At 50.6% G+C, this 16,053-nt stretch overlaps 1 protein-coding gene across 1 annotated transcript in view; it reads left to right on the plus strand.

Moving 5' to 3' along the window:
- PIK3R2 (phosphoinositide-3-kinase regulatory subunit 2) overlaps positions 1-16,053 on the plus strand; it is a 486,396-nt gene that overhangs the window by 449,523 nt on the left and 20,820 nt on the right. The window lies entirely within an intron of this gene.

The raw sequence follows: 16,053 nt of genomic DNA on the forward strand, positions 1-16,053 counted from the left end.
CCGATATGAAATAAGACCCGCCCCCTGTCTTCCCCCGGCCCAAGTACCAGATTGCCCTCTGCAAATGTTGAAAGAATCGAGAGGGACACCAATAAGAATCTGTGCCAATTATTGTTCCGTATAGGGTGGCCAAAGTAACAAAATGTCCCAGCAAAGTCCCCTTCAATATGAGATGTCTTCACCCTGGATCCCTTAAAATATCCAGTTTAACAATGGGATGCCTCCTGCTATTAAAATCACTGTTTTTGCAGAGGGAAAGAACTGCATGGGATTGGCCCTATATCTCGACCTATGCTCATCCTCGGGCAACAAATGAGTCTCCCGAGTTAAAGCAATGTCTCCTTCTGTCCCCTGGAGCCTTTTTAATATTGATCTACTCTTCACTGGGGGGGTTCAGACACTCAACGTAAGAGACAGTAGTTTATAATTTCCTGAAACCGAAATGCCAGCGTTGGGGTCAGAGAGCAAAGTGAACAACAGGATACCGCCCACTGGTCAAGGCCCCCGTCCCCGCCAGATCCCACCAGCATACACAAAACAGCATTGCAACAAAGGACACATACCATGTATAATTTAGGAAAACTCCTGAAAACAATTACACCCTCAATTCCCCAACAACCCAAAACACCACCCCCTGAAGCCTTCATCCTCATTTACAACCAAGCCAGCCATTCCCTCCATCCAATTCTTGCTCATGGGTGGGATTAGCTAGGCCTGCAACCGTCCCATGCCCTCATAGGCCCACCCATCCCTCCCGCACACCCCAATCGACACCCCAGCGTAGGGTTGAGACAATAAGGAGAACAGTAACACTGTGTCCATGAACAGGAGAAGGAGGTTGTGGGCTCCCGGACACGAGGTGGAGCCTAGCCACACCACTTCATACGTGAAGTACCTGCGAGGTAGGATCCCCCAGGCCTCACATGCATAGATATATTGGCCGCCATCTTGAATCAGCTGAGGAGCCTCGTCTCAATCATCAGGCTGCTGTCTCTACTTTGCTGAAGTAGGCTCCCGTCACTTTTCGGAGCTCTGGGTGCCCTGGACCCACCCTGCCAAATCCAGCAGGCGTGGGATAAGTCATGGGCCCCAGGTTGCTCACCAATCCACCATGCACATGTAGAACATGCAGACACTGTGTTTGCTTCACCTCTGTCCACAGCATCGATCGCAGGTGCACCTCACATCGAACATCCGTGAATAGGGAGCTCGCCACTCCTATTTGGAGCTGGGCACCATCATGGGAAGTTCCGGAAGCTTCAGCCTGATCCCTCGAATGGAGCGATCGGATGCAGTCAACGAAGCTCCCGCCACCTCACGGGACTCCCAGGGTGCTCCAAAGTCACCATACATCAAATCTGGCTGGCATGATCGCGGGCACAGCTTTTAATCACACTTATCTCGCTTGTTGGTATAAAACTCACAATGCTCAACTTCACCAAAGCATTTGATCATGAGGTATACAATCTGATTTTCAAATTAATCAAAATACACTTTGTATTCTCCATTGACACTCACCATTTACAGAATCAGAAAGCTGTTATAAAATTCGGAACTTCTTAAATAAATGTGGTACAGGGTTTCCCAGCATGTGTATGCAATTTACACTATACTTAAAATCACTTGGATCTGCAGGATATGTATTTGGGAAGTGATTCTCTTAATTCCAAAGTATACACTTTTTCGGTTCCCCCTATCCAACCTGGAAGAGTGTTCAGATTATTTGGAATGGGTCTAAGCACCCCTGCTCTTTCACTTAACAAAGGAATTCACCTGTGCATTTCAGAAAAAGGGGTGGCATGGGATTCACACTTTGCACTACTTTCTGTCAATAGAATGAATCCTCTAAGCTACTTTAATTCGCTCATATCGGTTTAATAACTACAGCCCCACACCAAATCTGTTTCAATTTGGTTTAATTCATTAGAGCAACTGTGTTTAAATTGCATAAAAATGTCATTTCTCCACGGGCACTCGTCACGTAATTCACTTGATTTCATTGGAAATGTAATCTCACTTTACACTTAGCTATGAAAGAAATACAGGATTTTATCTTGCACTGCTCCTGTGTCTGTAAAACTAGCATCCACATTTTGCTCTCACACCACCCTCACTCCAGGGAATTACCATGGACAGGACTATAACGCGATCTGGATTTACATTGGAATTTAGTACTGACTTGGAAATGGTACTTACTATTTTTTGGGAATCACCTGTACCCTCTGTTTGGATCTCCTCAATCAGCATGATCCCTTATGCTACTGTACACTTGTTCCCATACGGACTGCTAATTTCCTTGAGAATAAGGCTCAGCCTTTCTGTTAGTATTACTACTCCCGCCAGCCATCTCCTTTGGTTAATAATAATCCCCCTATTTATCTGTGTGCAGTCTTTTATAATTGGAATAATTATCCTCCCCTTTTAGTTATGTTGCTTATTTTCATTCGCTGGGTATGTCCTCAGACACTCCTGCAATCTCGTGACCTGAAGATGGGGACTAGCCTTCTCCTCATGCAAAACCCCAATATATTTTTGTCCCCATAATTAACATGAATGTGATAATATAATGAAACAGAAACCATCAGACTCTGTTGCTATGCATGCAGACACATATTACAGAACTCTGGCATATTTATTTCAGGAGTTGTTGATTTTAATAATACTTCATAATTTTAATTTTGGCAATTAGGTGGGGCTAAAGCTCCCCCTATGAGCCAACACTATTGCATCAGTGTACGGCTAGCGAGAAGTGGCATATGAGGAGGGACACAAAGCTTGTAGGCGTTTAGTTATTTACCAACACATTGAGTGTCCATGGCCATGCTAATCCCTATAGGCATTCCTACCCATTTCCTGCCCCTTTCTCCCACTCCCTGCCCAAAACACATCCTCCTCGGATCTCTTTGAATTAGTCGTTTGAATCCTTTCCATCAAACTTTGTGCTCCAGTGCCTGCAATTGTTTGGTGTAGTAAAAATGTCTTAACCAGGTCTGCCTTTTAGCCACTCTATTTAGAAGCACTATGCATGCGCTTCACTCTTAGCAAACGTTGGCAAAGCCAACAATTTTGGCTTCTGTATTGAGTTTTCTCCAGGCGCTGCTATTATATGCCCAGGTACTTTCACCATTTTGCAGTTGCTACCATCGATGGTCAGTAAATATGACCAAGGCATTGCCTGGCAAATGCCTTTCCCATGCCTACAAAAAATGCCTAACTGTTGCCATTACCTTTACCAATTCCAATGCTTTTTATAGTTGTAAACCATACAAAATGTATATTTACTGAAAGCATATTTTTTATCTACAAAACACAATTCACTCATGTTCCTTACATTGTCCACTATAAAGATATTGATTTTAATCAATTTTATATTGTAAGTAACATGGCAATATAGGGCAGTTGACATATAATTAGAACTCTTTCAAGCTAAAATACAATAGGTTATTCAAACTAATAGAACTAACGGAACTTTTTGGAACATCATATTTTCGTTGAACGTTATTTAAAATGAAGAAATCACAAGTGCAGTTTTCTCCGTACATGACACCAGGAATGTGACAACATGTCGGAAATCCTGGGATTATTCATTTAATTTTCATAGCTTCAAAGTGATCTAGGGCCCGAGCTGAGCTCTTTTGCTGGTAATGCCATTCCAAATGCTTGGGCCTTAAAACCTTTGCATATTCCTATTTCAACAAAGCTTTTGTGCTATCTTTCGATAATGCAAATTGTGGATAGAAATGTTTTTTATTCCACATGACATGTTCTTTTAGCACCTCAAGAATTGCGTGGCGGCATCCATGTCTTCATGTTGGAGTCCATTACAGAATATTACACCTATTCTCTTTTGTATTCAAGCACTATTTCTCCATATAGTGGAGTCCTAGGTACAACCTTAGAAAGAAACAGCGTAGCTTTTCAGGATCACTTTGCTTTTGGGAGATAGTCTTAGGTTCCATTTATTTCCACAGAACCACATTCATACATTTTAAAAAGTATACCTTATCTTGAAGAATAAGCCTGTGCCTAATCACTCAGCTCATTTTCTCCTACCAACCACACAGAAAACAGGAAGGGAAACTGATCAAAATGTCCCTCAGTCGCTACTCCGGCAGGCCCCAGAGGTAATCGTGATCAGTGTGTCTATATAGATGCCCTGCTGTATTTCTATTGGCAGTTTTCCCTTGCTCCCTGTACTGCCCTCAAGCACAGTGGGCATGCTTATGGCAGCACACAAAGTGAGGACTTGCAGGACCTTTGCCCCTGCAGGCAGTCATTGTTCTCCAGCATGGGGTCTGGCATGGATTCACATGCTCATGAATATTCCCCGTCAGGCTGGGAATCCTCGGTAAAGGAAAAATCAGTATCAGTTTCGTTTCTGATCTGTCTTTCTTAGTAACCAATCACTGGTCTCTGGGTCATACTGCCCGAGCCAATAGACTGCCCTCTCCCTAAACCCCGCCTCTGGCAGCCATCCTCAGATTTTTACCGCACGTTCACGTGTTGGGAGTCCTCGTGCTATAGCTCTCGAGCTTTTTCTGCGTTTCGCGCTTTTTCAAAGAGATTTATCTAATTTTTCGGTTAAATGGAGCCTCCGGCTCCACCGCTTCTACTTCCGATCAACGGGGACCCATTTCGGAATCTTATACGCCCCTCAAGGGTGAAGTTTTCGTCGAGCTACGCTTCTTGGAGGATTCCAGAAGTTTGAGGCCTACCTCGTGGACATGACCCAGGAGAAGGGAAGCTCGACACCGGGCAAGCTGTTCAGGAACTGCCCTGGATGCAAGCTACAGAACCTGTTCAAGGAGGACGACCACTCAAAGTGCCTCTACTGCCTTCATGAAGACAAATCGCACGTGGGGAAGGACTGTGCGTTTTGCATGAACATGTCGGAACGGACCATGAGGGACCGTCGGACCCACCTCGCCAACTGGTTGGAAAGCAAGAGCCCAGCAGGTGGTATGAAGAAGAAACCCGAGCGGTCTTGTAAGTCCTGTGAGGGCGCCCCGGCGACGGGGGCCCAACAGAAGGCAAAGAACCGCGGGCCCCGGGAGCGCTGAACGGTCGGGCTCCTCGGCTGCCAGGCAGGGTGCACCTTCACCAACGCCATCAACCGCGAGCCAACGCTCTGGCTCGGGGAAGAGAAAGTCAGAGAACCCGGCTAAGCTTCTGGAGAGGTCCCGGTCGATCTCGAAGGAACCGGCCGAAGGGGTACGAGGCGGTGACCCTCCCCCCTAAGGTGAAGGCCTCAAGCGCGCCCAAGGTGGTGAAGGCCTTGATTCACCCGGCCAAGGCCTCTATTGAGGGTATCGCTACAGCCCTGGGGAAGCCTCTGGAGGCTCCCCAGTGGAGGCGACCTCGGTGCCCAGAGTTTGCCTGCCCCAGTGGAGGGAAGCCTCTTTTAAGCCCATCGAGAAGACCCCCATGAAGACCCCGGTGGAAAAAGGGGGGGGGGCGCGGTGGCCTTAACGGACACGACCTCCGAGGAGGGACTGGTCGAAGTCATAGAGGAGGCCCGTCCCCACGGAAGGGATCCCGACGAGGGGGACGACGAGAGCGAGGGTGACGACGACGAGGCGCCGGTGGAGGAGCAACCGTTGCGTCCGTCGCAGCCCAGGCCACAAGACAACTCGGCGGCCATTTTGACAGCAATCCAGGACTTATGCACGGAGATAAGGACCAGGTTGCCCTTGCCGCCGACGGACGACCCGACAGAGCCGATTCCGTCGGGAAGCCCCCCTAACAAGAGGAGAAAGATCCATCCAACCCCGCCTTCTCACCCCTCACGGCCCTCTCAGCCTTTGTCTCCTTCCCCGACCCCAAGGGAGGACACGGGGACGGATACGGCCATGACAGGGACGGATGACGACAGTGGTGACGACGGGACTGATCTCCGGTCGCCGATTCCTCGGGCTTCTCCTCCCAACGAAATTGGCTCATTTCACGCCATGATCGCCAGGGCATCCGAGCTTTTTCAGCTCTGCCCCGAAGAGAAAAAGAAGGAAGGCTTCCTTTACCAACGGTGTGAGGCCAAAAGGAAAATGGTCCTCGCGGTGCCGTTGTTGGATGACATCTGGGACGAGGGACTTGCCCTCCTCAAGAACCCGTCCACGACACCAGCTAAAAGGGACCGGTACGAGAAGAAGTACCGGGTCCCTGACGCCGCCCCCTTGTGCCTTTAGAGCACAACCGACCCCGGATTTGGTTGTTTCAGCAGCGGCCAAGAAGAAAGCAGGGGGGGGGGCATCGACCTCTACTTCCCCGCCAGGCGGCTAGGGAAAGAAGCTGGATACCATGGGACGACGAGTCATCTCGTCGGCGGCGACGATGATTAAGGCGGCCAATGCCCTAGCGATCGGGGCCCGCTACGACAGGGAGTTGTGGTGCAAGATTGCCCCCCTGTTGGACTTCCTCCTGGACAATAAGAGGGCAGAGGCCCTGGCAATCCTGCAGGAGGGTGAGGTGGCCTCTGACCACGCCATAACGGTGGCCATGGAGGGGGCGTGGCTTGGAGTCGATGGCGGGCAGAGGCTGATCTGCCGAGCTCCGGTCGAGATGCCGTTTCCTGATCCTTTTTCTCCGGTACATGAGCAGCTGCAGCCAGCGGAAAAGCACGCATCGGTGGGAGAAGCGATCCCCGTCGAGAATCACTCGAGGGTTTGGATTTTCGGAACCCCTGGGGGGAAGAGGAGGCTCCGGAACGTAACCCCTCCCCGCCGCGCATCGATCCAAGATGGCGCCCTGCGCAGCTTAACAGAACCCCTGAGCTGACAACCTCCACCAGGGCGCTTTGGGACTTGGGGGCGGGGTGAAGTGGCATCGCCCGTCAGAGCGGACCCCCGTCTGAAACTGGATCGGAACCGACACCGGCTCCCGGGCTCCTGACCTTCGCCGTGTGTGGGCCGCCCCAGCTGGTCCAACTCGCGCATCGCGCCCAACACACGGGAGCTCCCGCATTGTTGGTGTCCCCCAACACTGCTGCACAACCTGAATCCCGCAGACGGGGCTATACGAGGGGACACACGCAGCCACCTCCGGGAAGCAGAGATAACAGAGGAACCGCTGCCCCACAGGCTCTCCCGGAGGACACGATTCCAGCCGAAGCAGTCAGAGGCCCTGAAGCTTAAGGTGCATGAGACCACACAATACCCCCGAGTGGGCCCCTAACCACCGCCGCACCCTGTGGCCGCCTGCACTTGGTTCCTCAGCTGGTCTGCCTTGGGCACATAATTGGCCCCGCGCGTTGGGGGGAGTCAATCCCCATCCCGAGCCTCAATTCACCAAGGGGCCCCAACTTTCACCCTAACGGCATCCCAGCAACTTAGCCCTGTTATCCCAAGATGGCCACCAAGAACAAGGCTAGGGCTGCCACCATGGACTCCTTTGTCTCAGCCAAGGCAAAGACCTCCACCCAGGCCAGAACTAGCCTCTCCGAAATTACTTGTCCATACGAAGGGGAGGCCAACGATAATCACTCTCAGATATTGGACGCCATTGCCTCATTGAGAACCCATATAGACTCAAATTGACGAGTTCAAAATTGATATACAACTCATTCGCCAAGATGCCCGCAACTTGGTGGAGAGGGTAACGATCATGGAGAATTCCACAGAGGAAACGTCCGGGGCCACCTCAGCCCTGCAGACCGAAGTCTCAGATCTAAAGAGGAAGGTAGCCTTCCTAGAAGAAAGGGCGGAGGAAGCCGAAGGCTGGGCCAGACGGGGGAACATCAGGATCCTGGGTATCCCAGAGGGAACCGAGGGCTCGAACACCACATCCTATGTTGAAACCCTCCTGTTACAAGAGATTGGGGCCGGAAAGCTGACTCAAGGCTTCGCGGTCGAAAGGGCCCATTGATCCCTCCAGAGACGCCCTCCCCCCGGCTCGCATCCACGGCCAATAATAGCTAAGATATTTAACTTCCAAGATAGAGAAACTATCCTACGACACGCCAGGGAAATAGGTCCTATCGAAAGGGGGGACGCTAAAATCACTATACCCAGACTACACTCAAAGTACAGAGGGAGAGGAATTCATTTGTCCCGATCAAAGCAAGGCTTCGCCAACTGAACCTCAAATACAGGCTGCTTTACCCCTCGCGCCTAAGAGTCGTTTGTAATTGGCGAACGATATTTCTCGATAACCCGGAGGCGGCCAACATGTGGCTAGAAGACAATAACTTCGCTGACGGCAAGGATGCCCCTCGGAAAGTAGACTAAATCCCTGAGCCCTTTCGCACCGCCTACATGAGGCCATAAAGTGCAAAAGAACTGCTAGCAACCGGACTCCAGTAGGTAATCCAATCAACAGTTTGACTTAAGGAAACTGCCACCTCACACCAACCCTACCCCCAGCAAAAAACCCAATAGGGCCAGTTCATCGCCCGACCCAGCTCGCGCCCGATTCCCGGATGGGTTCAGACGGCTCGAGAGCGCCTGAGCACCGCGACAGTGTTGTAGTCGCTGGGCGCACCAGTTTGAGTTATGTTGTTAGTTCTATTAGTTTCGCAGTCTACGCATCATTAATGTTGGTAAAATACAAGATGGTGGCAAGATACGACCCAAGAGTCTATGTTCCGGGAGCCCCCCCGCCTGCAGAGCGCCACCTGTGGTTCGATGTGCCACCAGGCCAAAGGGTTGGAACCCCATGCTGAAACCGAAACACTGACCCGATGGCGTCACAACTTATCGTGATGACATGGAACGTGAGGGGAATGGGCTCGTACCTCAGAAGGAATCGCGTACAGTCCTACCTCAGGAGGAAGAAAGTTTCGATCGCAATATTACAGGAGACCCATCTCACGGAGGACGCTATGTCCAAATTAGCAGACCGATGGGAAGGGACTATGAGAGGGTCTCCATACTCCAAATATGCGAGAGGTGTACTAATATGGGTGAACCCGAATGTGCCTTTCCAGCTACAAGGATGGGATTCCGACAAGGAAGGAAGATACGTATCAATGTGGGGCACCATAGAACCGACCCCGATCTGCCTCACTAACACATACTTTCCACAGCATGGAATCCCCTCATACCTAAGTGCGTTGAGCGCTAAACTGGCACACCACCGAGGTCGAACCTTCATATGGGGGGGGAGACCTCAACTGTGTCATGGACACAAGTATGGACAGATCACGCCCTCCTCCCCAACCAAGCAATCCCGCATCTAGCACTTTGAAGGAAATACTCGACCAACTTAATCTAGTAGACATCTGGAGAGTACAACACCCAGCAGCCAGAATCTACTCACACTACTCAGTCCCACACAGCGTCCACACAAGCATTGATTATTTGTTTGTCGATAAGGAACAGACACCACTGGCTACATCCACAGAATACTTGGGGAGATCTATCTCCGACCATTCCCCGCTGGTCATGCAATGGCAACTAAGGGGACCCAAACCCCCGATCCCCATGTGGAGGATGCCCACCGCAGCATTAGAAGACCCAGAGTTCAGAGAGGACCTCGCCGAGAGGTTAGAGGAATATGTCGAAATCAACAAGGGATCAGTGTCTACCTGGAGCACATTGTGGGAGGCCATGAATGTGGTTACCAGGGGAGAAATCATATCAAGAGCTGGTGGCACTCGTAGACAACTACAGTCGACTCTTGCGGCTCAAGAATCAGAGATCACACGCCTGGAGTCCACCCCTGACATCTCCCCAGAGATCGAGAAGAACCTGACAACAGCCCGTAAAAAATGTCGGGAATCATGGGACAGATTGGAGAAATTTGACTTTGCAACATACACCGCCAGATCCCACAGAGAGTCTGACAAACCGGGTAGATTGGGGTGTTCTCGCTTGCAGAGCCAAGCAAGCAAACACCTACCAACGGAGATAAGGGACGAAGGAGTATCACACAAGACGCAAATGGAGATCAATGAAGCTTTCGCCAAATTCTACTCTAAATTGTATGCCCAGGAATCCCAGTTGCCCACCGCAGAATTAATAGAAACACTGGAGGAGATAGGCCTCCCCCAAATCTCCAGAGAGCAGAGAGAGGAGCTAGACTTGGAGATTACTCCTGAAGATGTGAAAGTGGCCATCGGGTCGCTCGCTAATGGCAAGGCCCCCGGCAGTGATGGTCTCCCGCCTGAGTTTTACAAAACGCACAAATCCATTCTCACCCCCATCCTGCACCTGCACGAAGTTTATCAGGAAGCCTACACAAATGATATCCTGCCCAACACCATGAAAGAGACTATAATCATCCCCATGCTTAAGCCGCACAAGTCACCCACCGATTGCGATTCTTATCGACCTTTGGCCATGCTAAATTATGACAGTAAGATTCTCACCTCTATACTGGCCAACAGACTCGCTAGAGTGGTAGGATCCATAATCCATGAAGACCAAAATGGATTCGTCCCAGGACGCAACACCACAGCCAACCTAAGGAGGCTACAACACATCATGGCCGAAACCCATGACCGAGAGGAAGACCTGGCGATACTGTCACTCGATGCCATCAAGGCCTTCGACTCCATCTACTGGGAGTGGCTTGTGGAGGTTTTAAGGAGCTTCGATTTTGGTGGGGGCTTCATTAGATGGATCCAGGTACTTTATAATTCGCCAATGGCCAGGGTTAAAACAGGCAGAATTGTCTCGGAATCCTGGGCAATACAAAGGGGCACGAGACAGGGGTGCCCACTCTCGCCCATGCTGTATATACTGGGTCTGGAGCCGATAGCCATATATTTCCGTCAACAGTTTTTTGATGCTGGCATTAAGGTGGGCAATGTCTACAATATAATCTCATTATATGCGGACGATGTACTTCTATACTTGAGGAACCCCGAGGCCAATGCACCAACAGTACTAGGGGTACTCGACAATTATGCAAAATACTCAGGAATACAATTCAGCAGACACAAATCATCTGCATTCCCCCTAGCCAGACTACGGGGCATTGCAGAAAACGACCTCCTGCCTACTGGGATAAAGTGGCAACTCGACAAGTTCCGGTACTTAGGAATCAATTTGGGCCACACTCCGCAACTCACGCACGAGCACAACACTGTAGTTGCAGTAACCAGCCTTCGGCGATCAATCAGATTTTGGTCCAAACTACCACTGTCAATGGTGGGCAGAGCGGCGATTGCTAAGATGATAATTCTTCCCCGATTCCTGTACTTCTTTGTCAACATTTGCCACTACGTTCGCCCGCCCTTCTTCAAGACACTAGAGGCCATTATGAAGGACTTTTTGTGGGGTCCCCGCAGGCACAAACTGACACTGGCCACGCTGTCTCTCCCACATAAAGAAGGTGGAATAAAACTCCCAGATCTCCAGCTCTACTACTTGGCTGCCCAGCTCAGTCACATCACAAAGTGGCTATCAGACGAACCATCGGCCGAATTGGGACTACTGAGGCAGTCTCCCACAAACTTAATCCCCAAAGAAACACTATGGTTCCCTCCTCGGCTACCTTCCGAAACCCCGCTGGTTGTTAGGATTGGCAGGCAAATATGGGCCAGGACCTGCCACATAAGGCAAGTGAAACATCCGTACTCTCCAGATAACCCCATAATGGTGGATGTGTGCAAAACTGAGGCGGAACTCCCCACTCCAAGGAGATAGGAGGAAGCAGGCATATACACATGGGGAGACTTGTTCACAGATGGGGAATTTAGGGACTTCGAGTCGCTACAAGACATTGAAGGACTATCCAAGGGCCAGTTCCTCTGGTACCATAGGATCAAACAGATTGCCAAGAAGCAGTGGAACAGCTGGCCAGAAGAACCCACCCCAGACCCGCTGCTACAGGAATTGCACGAACTTTCGGATGGATGGAGACCAGTTTCCAGACTTTACAACAAGCTTATCGACAAACCTAATCCCAAAGGACAGGCACTGAAGGCGAGATGGGAAGCAGATCTTGAATCCCCACTTACCGACAAGGAATGGGAAAGAGCATTGATATACCCCAAGAAAGTGTCGCGGAATTCCAGATTCGGACAAATACAGCTGAATGACTCCCCACAGGGTTGCTTCATTCAACAAGAAGGTATCCCCGGCATGCCCATGGTGCGGGAACGACAAGGCAGACATGACCCACATGTTCTGGACCTGCACTAAAGTGATGTTACTCTGGTCCAAAGCTAAACAATCCTGCATAGAAGCTGGAATGGAAAGGTACGACTGGACACCTGGAGAATGCCTACTAGGAATACTAGGAATATACCCTAGACCAAACAAACTCAAACATGTGGTGAAACTGATGGACATCTCATGCATATTGGTCAAAAGAACTATAGCGATGGCCTGGAAGACTCCGGCAGGCCCCAGGCATGCACGGTGGTTGAACGAAATTGCGAGATGGACGACTGCTGAAACCAGGGCCTGGCAAGACGGAATCACAACCAGCGGAGACGTCACAAGCGGCACTCTCGACTCCTGAGCGATATGCGCTTCAATGCAGACTACAAGCCTCCCTGAAGAACTACAGCGTCCTACAGAAACTAACACCAACACAGAGAAGAAGTTAATCGAAACTGTCCCCCCTCACTTCCTGAAACACTAGAACTTTATTTTAATTTGTCACCTCATACCCCATATGCAATGCCACATGTAGACTGTAGTTGTTTCTGTTGTTCTTGTTATTTTTTCTTTTTTTATTTTTTCTTATTATTACAGTTGCAAGTTTGTACTGTTTATTATTTCAAAAAACTAATAAAATACTTTAAAAAAAAAAACGGTGGCCATGGACATTGCTGACACCGGTTTCTGCCAATTGGGCAACAGTGTTTGCCTTCGACGGCGGGGGTGGCTCAAGGCGACGGATTTCCGCCAGGATGTACAGGCCAAGGTTTTGGACATGCCCTTTGACGGGAACAACCTGTTTGGGAAGACAGTGGATGAGTCCCTTCAGACCATCAAGACCGACACAGAGACGGCTCGGGCCTTGGGAGTTCTACAACGACGACGTCCGCCCTTTTGGAACTCCGGAGGCAAGCAAGGTGCCTCCAAGGGATTCGGCGGCAGCTCCTCAACGTACCATCAATCGGCCCGCTCCTCGTCGCAAGAAGCCTACAGGGGACAAGGCAAGTCAGGAGGACCTTGCCGTCGTCGCCAAAGAGGCCAAGGCGGCGGCCACGCAAGACTGAACCGGCCGTGGTGTCGGGCCCCCACCGAAGCACCCCAGTTGGAGGCCGGCTGATGAGGTTCGTCAGCATGTGGAAATCCATCTCCACCGACCATTGGGTGCTCGATGCCCTGGCCCAGGGGCACATACTCGAATTCCTAAAGAAGTGTCCCCGCATTCCACCCGTGGCCAGGAGGGAAAACCACGTCCCTCAACTACTGTTGGAAGTAAAGGCGATGCTCAAAAAAGGTGCCATCGAGCTCGTCCCAAAGAGGCTTTGGGGCTCCGGAGTTTACTCAAGATACTTCCTCGTCAGAAAGAAGACGGGCGGATGGCGCCCCATCCTGGACCTGCGTCGACTGAACAAGTACATCAAGGCACAGAAGTTCTGGATGGTCCCCCGCGGGCACGTGCTGGGACAGCTGGAGGTAGGCGACTTCCTATCATCGTTGGATTTGGAGGATGCATACTTTCATATCCCCATTCTAAAAAGGCACCGAAGTTCCTCAGGTTCGTGGTCCAAGGGTGGCACTACCAGTTCAAGGCCCTCCCGTTCGGACTGAAGTCAGCTCCTAGAGTGTTCACCAAGTGCCCAGGGGATGTTCCTGGTACCCTTTCATCTAGCAGGGATAAAAAAAAAACACCATCGCCGACTCACTCAGCAGGGAGCTGCGCTCGTACCACGAGTGGGAACTACGCCAGGATCAAGTGGATCAACTCTTCCGGCGATGGGGCAAACCCCAAATAGACCTGTTTGCGACAGCGACAAACTCTAAGTGCCAAAGGTTCGCCAGCAGGTTCCCCCAGCCGAGGAGCATGGGCAATGCTTTCTCGTTCCCTTGGGACGGCCTGTTCCTTTATGCGTTCCCTCCGTTGCTGCTCAGGCTCATCAACCAACTCAAGAGGTCCCGGTGCAGGATGATCCTCCTCACACCGAAGTGGCCGAGACAGATATGGTTCCCGGACCTTCTGGACTCGTCAGCGTCCCCACCAGTCAAACTGCCGACGGACGCGGATCTGCTCTCCAGAGAAGGAGGCGCCATTCTTCATCACGACCCGGAGTCACTGAACTTGCAGGCCTGGCTCCTGCAGCACTAGTTTGGAGGATACGATATCCCGGGTGACTGCAGAGAGGTCCTTGCAAAGGCCAGGGCGTCCTCAACTCTTAAGTGCTACGGATACAAGTGGAAGAGGTTCTGTCTGGTGCCGTGCACAGAAGATTAACCCTCTCAGAATTACAGCCCCTCAAGTGCTACCATACCTACTGTTGCTAGCCAAAGCTGGACTATCTCATGCTTCAATCGAGATACATCTGGCAGCGATTTCCCGATACACCAGAACTACAGGGCGGTCATCCCTGTGGTCTCATCGCCTGGTGAAGGAATTTATGAAAGGACTGTTTCGATAATTCCCGCCGGTGAAGGCGCCAGCCCCGGCATGGGAGCTCAACATGGTGCTGACCAGGCTCATGGGTCCGCCATTCGAGCCTTTGCATTCGGCCCCGTTGAAGTTTCTGTTGTGGAAGACAGCGTCCCTTGTGGCCATCACCTCCGCACAACGCGTGGGAGAGATTCAGGCCCTATCCTGCAAGCCTCCATACCTGACCTTTCACGATACGAGGGTAGTGCTGAGGACGCACCCCCCTTCATGCCCAAGGTGCCGTCGGACTTCCATCTCAACAAGCCCTTGGTGTTACCTGTTTTCTTCCCGTCGCCGGCCGAGAGGACTTTGCACTCGCTGGATGTAGCTAGAGCGCTGAAGTTCTACGTGGACCGAACGAAGAGTTTTTGGAAGACATCACAGCTGTTTATAAACTTTGGACTTGTGAACCAAGGGAAGGCTCTCTCGAAGGCTTCCATTTCCAGATGACTCTCCGGCTGCATCATGCACTGTCATCGGTTGGCAAACCGACCGTTGCTCGGCCATCCGAGAGCCCATTCGACCAGAGCGATCGCTGCTACCACGGCGTTCTTGTCTAGTGTGCCCCTGCTGGACATCTGCAGGGCTGCTACGTGGAGGTCGACGCACACCTTCACAAGATTCTACTGCGTTGACCGGGATTCCAGGGAGGAGTCCAGAGTCGGCCAAGCAGTGCTGCGCAACCTGTTCGCTTAAGGTGAGCCTGGTGAGGAGGTAAAAAATGCTTAATGTTGAGTTTTGATGTAATGCATAATGTTGAGCCTTTGCCCCCTCCCGTGGTTGTGCATGTGTACTGCTATGTATTCTTATATTCATGAGCATGTGAATCCATGCCAGACCCCATGCTGGAGAAGGAACAAGTTAATTACCTGTAACTTTTGTTCTCCAGCATGGGTCTGGCATGGATTCACATGCGAACCCTCCCGCCTACCCCTCTGCGGTTCTTCACTTGGTCATACTTCCACTTTACGTGCTACCAAATCTGAGGGTGGCTGCCAGGGGCGGGCTTTAGGGGGAGAGGGCAGTCATTGGCTGGGGGCAGTATGACCCAGAGACCAGTGATGGGTTACTACTAAGAAAGACAGATCAGAAATGAAACGAAACTGATACTGATTTTTTCTTTACCGAGGATTCCCAGCCTGACGACGGGGAATATTCATGAGCATGTGAATCCATGCCAGACCCATGTTGGAGAACAACAGTTACAGGTAAGTAAATTGTTCCTCATTCACAGCACTCCTAAAATGGAGAGCTCTGAATTACTGCCTGTGAGTAATGGGTGATGCCAATGCCCATTGTGCACCAGCCTCCACTGATCAGTTGTAAAATAAATATTTAAATGGTTATTACATGGTTAAGTTCTATGTGCTATATAATGCCATATTGCATGTTCTGTCTCCCTATCTCTTGTAAATGTAGCACACTAAGGCGATTGACATTTTATTTTCACTTTTGATAAGGTTGATGATTGTTTAAAATATTAATCTTACTTGTACCATTTTGTGGCATTTCATTTATACCAATGCAGTACCAATTGCAGAATTATCA

The sequence above is a fragment of the Ambystoma mexicanum genome, chromosome 1p, assembly GCF_040938575.1.
Source record: "Ambystoma mexicanum isolate Mex_15411 chromosome 1p, UKY_AmexF1_1, whole genome shotgun sequence".
Lineage (NCBI taxonomy): Eukaryota > Metazoa > Chordata > Amphibia > Caudata > Ambystomatidae > Ambystoma > Ambystoma mexicanum.